The 7937-nt window shown below is 47.1% G+C and overlaps 1 pseudogene; it reads right to left on the bottom strand.

Annotated features, from left to right (window-relative positions):
* Positions 1-202: 202 nt before the first annotated feature.
* LOC146204715 (uncharacterized) lies at positions 203-1153 on the bottom strand (annotated as a pseudogene).
* Positions 1154-7937: the final 6784 nt, after the last annotated feature.

Here is a 7937-nt window from a genome sequence, read left to right as displayed (position 1 = left end):
CAAAGTGGCTGACAGATGACAGCAGAAAAATCGACACAGGTATAGTATGTGAGAAAAACCCAATCCAGTTGTTGCTCCTGGCGAAGAGTGGGTATCAAAGGGTTAAGGTGTTACTTAAGTGCAGTAAACAAGTATGCATTACAAGCATAAAAAATATTTATTTGCGTGAAAACATCAGAATGTAGTCCGATAAAAGCACCATTCAGTCTTCATCACTATCACCATACTGACGTAGAAAGGATCTTTGAAGGTTACTCATAATTGCACACACAGTCCACATCTGGTTGGCTAGTGGGGCTAGCGAGATGGGCATGGGCCGATCGAATATGTGGTAGGTTTTGATTCTTTGTATCCTTCTCTCAACGTGAATGCATAGTGTTGCAATTTCTTGGGTTTTCTCAACATCTTGCGCTGTAAACTGGTTGTCTCGTAAAAAAGGTGGCAAGTTTAGTTTCACACCCTTTCCCCGCAAAAGGTCTTCGATACGAAAACCCTTGTCCGCCATTACATCATCACCTGCGCCAAATTCCATGTCTAAAAATCCGCATTTAATCACACACTCTCGGTCCGACGTGCATCCAGTGAAGAGCTCAAAGACAAATGTCACCAACCCATTTGGAGACACGCCGATAAGCCCCTTCAGTACGAGAGTGAATTTATAATGGAAATAAAGTTCCGATTGTGTGACGAATAACGTCGGCACATTGCAACGTATTTCAGTCGCATCCAGCAACACACGAGTGGCGGAACGTTTTTCCATAAATGGATCTGGCATGTCTCTATTGATTGCTTCTCGGGATTGCCATATTGCGAATTCTGAGAGCTACAAGTACATAAAATCGACCCATACCGAAAATATGCGTGAGACAGTGCTGATTGATATTGAGAAAAGATGGCCTGTATGCCTGTGAAAACGATTGAGCCTCAGTTTCACAAATACAAAGAAAAGCTCATTTTTTACAGCCGGCTTTCATGGCCGGCCACTATATTTATGTGACTGACAGGCACTTCTGTCATGTCTTTTGATATTTTCCCCATCATTTCCAGGGTTTAATAGCTTCAAAAAGAAGTTGAAGCACCCGTAGCTTGTTAGGCCAGTATAAAACTGGATGTCTTCGTCACTCTCTTCAAATTTCTCAATACCAAAAGGCATAGAATCCCGTGTGGATTTTTCCACTTGTTTTTGAGAACTTATAAGCTCTGCTCGAACAAGGTTGAGCTCTTGTTTTTGGACATGCAGCTGGATCTTGGTGTATTGCAGCTTACTTTCTAGTTGTGTATAACTGGATTTTCTCACTTCTAGTTCTGCCTGCAGCTCTGCCTCCCCGTGCCTGCTTAGAGCGAGTTGTCCTTGCAGCTCGTCAAGTGAAGGTGCGTTTGCAGAAAAAAACTTCCTGCAGTAGACTTCTGTCCTGCTGGCATGAAAGTTGAATGTCAGGAGGTGAAGCCATTTATGAAGTGTCGGTGTCATTGTGGACACTGCCTTATGAAGAATTTCGCCCTTTTGTCTTTCGCTGTCTCTTGGCAGGAACTCGAAGCGCGACACGATGACTTGGTGGTTTCCGTGATTGTTTTTGTTTACTGAATGCAAATACTGATGGCACAGCTGTCTATCGCAGTAGTCTCAAACCACTAGCCATACTTATCCAGAAGTCTGACTCAATAAAATGCTTCGAGCAGGCTTTGGTTGCCTTTGATATCTTGAAGAACGTCCCTTCGTATCTCTTGATGGCCAATATCCATTCTGCCAGAACAATGTGAGCCTATTCATCGAGACAATTTGTTTCTCCCTCTGGGGGCTGGGGGAGCTGGTGTTCTGCACTTGTTTGTTCATCAGCTTGTTTCAAGGTACTTCTTTTTTAAAACAGCAAGCCATCTCTTCCTCCTAGCAGTATTTAATAGACGATTAGATGCCCCTTTACCTAATTTATTTGCGCCCACTGGTCATAGGAGTGAGAGTCCTTTGTGGGGTTTTCTTAAGGATGTTTCCAACACATTTCATTATCTCACCGTACGGTTTTCCTTAGAATGCCCATAGAGTTTATCCACAAGACAGATGACAAAAGTTCTGATTGAGACGTTATTTCCTGTACCGATGTTTTGGCAGCCTTACCTTCCTTTTCTAGACAATAGTGTATTAAAGCAAGTGCAACGGATGTATATACAATCCGCCGCAAACACTTTCTTTTTTTAACTTCACACGTCATCCTTACCAGTCAAAACGTGGTTTCGTGCAAAAGGACGTTTTGTGCAAAAGGACGTTTTGTGCCATGGTCAGTGGACTGTCGCCTGTGTCAGCAGCCAGAAACTATAGATCATTGCTTTGTGTATAGCCATGATGCAGTTTTTTTTTAGAAGGGGGGGGGGGGAGGAGGGATTTATTCAACTACAATGGAAGCATCTGAGGTTCCATGGGATCTTTTTCTGCTCATGAGCCGCATGACAGATCACCACGCGGAGCTACCACGTTCATCGAAGTCTCTGTTCAAAGCACAGCGTGCTATGGTGCGGGGAAGGGGGGGGGGGGGGGGGGTATATGTTGCGCAGGATCGACCTCCTGCCTGGTTGCGTTTATTTGATGCATGTATATGCCTCCCGGAATTTTGATGTGTGGGCAAAGTGAGAGCTCGATGCTAGTTCGACTTCTGCGTATGACAGGCTGCGGGATGTGACCTGGTTAAATCGGGCTTTAAGTGTACCTCCATGCAATAAAGCAAAAAAAAAAAAATCCCAGGCGTGGCGCAGTTGGTCAAAGCGCTCGGCTGGAGATCCGAGAGATGGTGGTTCGGCTCCCGGTGGAGAAAGGATTTATTTACTTATTTTTTACTATCATCCTCATGGTAGACAAGGAGAATTATGATGTGCATTTCACGATCCCTGGCGTGGCTTAGTTGGTTAAAGTGCTCGGTTGGGGATCCGAGGGATGAAGTTTCAATTTCCGATGGAGATCCTGTTTTTATTTTTCTAAAGACGTTAGTTTTGGTTTGAGTGATGACGTCATTTAATTGACAGCTATAGTGTGACCGAACGAACGAACGCCGACAGTATGAGCCATTAAAGGCTTTCGCCTTAATATGAGCAAGTCTCAGACCAGGGGCCAAATATATGGGGCCATTTTTCAGCTCAAGGCAAAGTGAGCATCCTCCATTGTGCCTCATTGCAGTTTCAGGAAGGGCACAACACACTTTCGAAATGACGGTTGGTGCATATATATTACGCCTGCCGCTCGCAGTGCCCCTCCTGCCGAAAGCGGACGCGTTCTATCGTGAAAATATCGATAGCCTCATTTTAATTGTACTTGAGGCTTGATTTTAATGTAAAGGTAAAACTCTAGTCATAAACAAAGGCAGGAAGCTGGTTTACATCAGATTCTGATATTTCTTATTTGTTTGATCTAGGGACTTTCGCCTGTTCCAGCGTACCGCGTTTCTTGACGCCTCTCCAAAGCGACCCTCGCAAATGTCCTTGCTAGGCTTAGCAGCTGTGAAAGTCTACATGCGATGTTAAAGCAGGAGCTTAGTAATGCAGAAAGTAGAAAGCGATATCTTCGGGCATTATTCATTCACTCCTTGGATAGGACACGGTGCAAGCGGCTACAGCGAATTGGCAGTGGAGCGAGCGATCCCCCGCTTCGATTGGCGTCATGTGCTCCCTGGTGATATCGGTTCTAGGCTGTTTCTCAAATTTGGGCGCCTTGGTTGAGCTCGAAATGAATACCGCAACAGGCTTCATTCGTGCAATTCGAAATACGAAGCACGCTGTAGGGGAGGCCTCAGATTTAATTGCGATTAACTGTAGTTACGTTTACGTGCAGCTGTATCTCGGCCTTTTTTTTTTCTTCTGCTCACCTGTATTGAAACTCAACCACTGCATCGAGGAGCTGAGTTTGTGAACTGGTTGTTTGAAAGCAGAATGAATGCATCTTCTTCTTTATAGACACCTCTGCTGCTTTTTTCATCAAGCGCCGCTGCGAATGAGCATTCTTCCTATGTGTTCGAAAGAGACAGCTTGGGCGGTAGCGCAATGTGGTGGTAAAATGTGACACTGATTTTTCTCCCTGAATTTTATTTCTACATACGGATAAGGAACCAAAAAAAAAAAAAAAGGATGTAATCGGAAGCTGGCAGCTTCCCAGTCTATCGTTAACATTTTTTCTCCGTCAGTATACGGACAACAGCGTCGAAAACGCAAGGACATTAATAAGAGGGCCCCAGAAGCTCTGCACGGAGCAGCAAGAGAAAGAAAGTTTGCAGTTTATTCCGTGTTTCACTTCAGGCTTGAGCCCCTGCGTCTTGGGGAGCTGTCCTCGAACAAAATTGCACATCCGCCAGCACAAAGACCCGATTTGATCCCAAGGTCCTCACGGCCGCTCCGAATCGGAGCCTCGTTGTACCCAAAGCTGGCATTCATTGGGTATCCCACAAGAGCTGAAAAGCCGGCACGCGACCACGGATCAGGCGATACCGATGTGCAGCGCCCACGGCGGAACGAACCCGTGTCCTCGTTCGTGCGGTAGGGAGCCAAGACCCGCTTCGTGCATCTATAGGATGCGCGCTCCTCATCAATGCTGCACGCGATCGCTCGTTTCCGGCCATCCGTCACAAAAACTTCGGACCAAGATCACGTCTGCGGAAACGCACTCGAGATGAATGCGCGCGCCACCGCATTTCGTTTACGACGGGTTGCGGTGAGGGGTGACGAGAGTTTTGCAGCCACGCCTTCTCAGCCCTCGCGCTCGACAGCGGGGCCCGACCGCCATTCAGATTACCGCCGAACAGGGTAATAAATAACATTAGGCTGAACGTTTGCCGCTAAATACTGTGTAAGAATGTCCATACGTATATCATACAAAGAAAAAGAGAGATAGGAAGAAAGCTTATACAGGGGGAAAGCGAGCATCCTGGCGGCGGTTAAAGTCGACACCCCTTTTCTAAACTCCGATTACGCTTCGTGGAGTGTAATTTTATAATATTGTGTGTAGGTTTAGCGAAGGAAAACAGCAGGAAAATGGCTCAGACCGAAGGTATACGAAGCGGCTCCAAATTCTTCTGTTTACGCAATGTGTGCTGCAAAATAGAGTGAAAATTAAAATGTGCGAAATGTTTCTCACCGGTAGTTTCGCTTTGAAAGGCGCCTCCGCCACACTTGCCGGCCGTGCCATAAAGTATACGTCCTGCTCATATCTCGGACAGCCCGCATCGTTATCTTTCACCTTCCTGGACGGACCGCTCGATCGTAAAGGCAGAAATCGGCAGCACGAGCAGCGTTTGCATATTAACCTCTTTCATCCGAACGTTCTGTCTATCCGAATAAACAACCTCTGCTAACCAACTATGACCAGCCCAGTTGCTATCGCACCTGTCTCCCAACAACGAACGCATCAAGTACGAAGAGTTGGGCAGGAATCCAACGAATCTGAGGCACTGGAACAAGCGCCTAATTAGCATACATTGAAAAGTGGCGCTCACATTTCAGTGAAAGGCGGGATGTCGCCGCCATTTATCTTATCGCGGCGTTAATATTCGAGGTCATTCAAAGCACTATACACACGCGGACGTCGTTTAAATAAGAATAGGAGCTCGCTCGCCGCCACTTTCTCGGCTGGAACGTATTCGACGCATCGGAAGCCCCTCCCGCCGCCAGGCCACTCTCTGCGCGAGCTACGCTAGCCGATAGCCGTCGCTTTACTCGGTGTGGCGTCCTTGGGGCAGGTAGGAACACGCGCGGGCCACTATACTCTCGAGGGGCTTCTCTTTTTTGCATTCGCAAATCGACGGAATTGTGCCCATATTTTTATGGTACCAGGCATGGGGCCTGTCAGAACGAATAAACCATCCATGGCTAACGAAGCTATACATATGCCTTCGCCTGACACTAGTGAATCGGCATTCAATTTGGTAATGTGTCGGCCCTGGGCGTAGACGAACCAGTGCGAAACTGTGGAATGACTCGTGCGGTGTCAAGAAAGTCTGGTTTGGTTGAGAGACTCAATGCCGTGTGTCCTGAGCAAGCAGCCGACTTAACAGGCATGAAAGCGTATAGGGCGAATCCAAACGCAGCGCAAGAAAGATGCAAAATGCGGGACTCCTTTACCTCGCCGTTTATTTCATAATGTTCGCAATAGCTGGTTCCGGTGATATGCAGCAACTGCACCTTTGGTCAGTCTGTCACTCCTTTCTCGCTGATGCACTGATTCCTCAGATTAAAGCGCGAAAAGAAAAACGACGTCTGAAAAGGCGCGTATCGTCTTTGGCGAAAATGACCAGGCCCCGAGGTTGCTTCTCAGATGTATAGTGGTTCCATTACAGCACTCTTAACAACAACAACAACGACAACAACAACAAGGTCTGGAATGACGAGGACAAGTGTTCTTATTACTGAACAGGTATTTAAAAACCTTAAAGGATTTAGAAAAACACAGTTAAGAAGCAAACTGCATACATTTGGCAAAGACAGAACGTGTTCGAGAAACATAAACAGATCAACACTTGTCTTTCTTTTCATGTGCTCGGCAATCCCCGCGACCTTTGCTAGGTCGCTTCGGTGGGATGTTACTTAGCCTGACGTTCATAATCCGACCTTCAGTGGCAAACGCTCTAACTATTCCTTGCCAGCGCAGCTTAGAGCTCTGGAGAATAAATAAACGCAACACCGTCGCTTAACGCGCTGAACGCGCCGCGCACATAAATTGAGCTCCGGTAACCAGGTCATGGCCGCTGCTCGGCTTTTCCGAGGGAGCCCCATCAACATACGGGAGATACCAAGGCACCCGAGCGCATGAGCTGACGCCGTCAAGTGAGCAGGCTCGCAGCATGCATACGCTGGGTGCGACCAGCGCTGCAGTTCCGCATGAACGGTCGGTGCCTCCTTATTTCAGTCATGTCACCTAAGAATCACAGAACAGCGTTGCGGTTTGTTCTCTCTCGTCCCTTTTATGTGAAGGAAGTGCTGGCTATTCCTTTCCGCTTTACGTTCAACAAAATAATTCCTGTCGTGTGAGATTTAACGTAGGAAAAATAACTAAAGTCATCAAAGGACAAGGTGGTAATGTGTGTTAAACTGCACTCCATAAAAGTATGAAATCTTGCCACAGTGCCATATTGGAAACTAGCGCTCGTGCCTGTCGCGCCACTGTGTATACCGCTGCGGAAGGCGCGAAAGGTCGTCGAAATTGTCGTGAAAGCGAAGTCAGGCAGCGAAGGCGTTTACAAGCGCTCGGCTACGGCGAAAGAGTTGGTCTGTATTCGATTCCGCTGTAGCCGCGAGAGGCGACAAAAAATCCATGCCACCCAGACAGACAAGGCCTGCTCATGTCCACACGACTAACCAGAGCCGGTCGGCCTCTCCGTTCCGGGGGCTGCGGCTCGAGCGTGGGCCGAACTTGCGAACGATTATACTTGAAGTTGGGTTTCGTGAACCAGGGGCTGAAATTATCATCAGCCGCTTGTTTCATCCTTTCGTGCTAAATGCCTTTTCATTCACGGTTTCTCGTCACCACTCTAAAAAAAAAAAAAAAAAAAAAAAAAAAAAACTATGGCAGAGGTTTACCATAGTTAACACCTATGGTATTTGGCGAAAGCTTCACGGCATGGTTACTCTTGGTAGAACTTTTTCGTATCGAGATTTAACTGGCATCGGTACGACGGGCTAAACGCAGCATCATCGCCACTGGCTTCAATGTCTGACTCTGGGTCTAGGAGCGGTTGCTTCTCGTTCTTATACCCATCGATTGACGCCATGGCTGTTTCAATCGAGCGATGGCGCTATGTGACGTCACCCACGTAATTAATCACGTGCTCCACCCAGTTTCTCTCTCTCCTCAGCTCCAAGTTTGAAAGGTCACAGGTCATAGGTCACTCAAATGTAAAATGATCAAGACCATGACCTTGTGGTGCGACACCAAAGTGGTCCACAAGGTTACACTTCGAGCGGTCGAA

Source organism: Amblyomma maculatum, chromosome 1 (assembly GCF_055883805.1).
Source record: "Amblyomma maculatum isolate TAMU_Amacu chromosome 1, ASM5588380v1, whole genome shotgun sequence".
Taxonomy (NCBI): domain Eukaryota; kingdom Metazoa; phylum Arthropoda; class Arachnida; order Ixodida; family Ixodidae; genus Amblyomma; species Amblyomma maculatum.
This window is presented reverse-complemented; position numbering and strand designations above follow the sequence as displayed.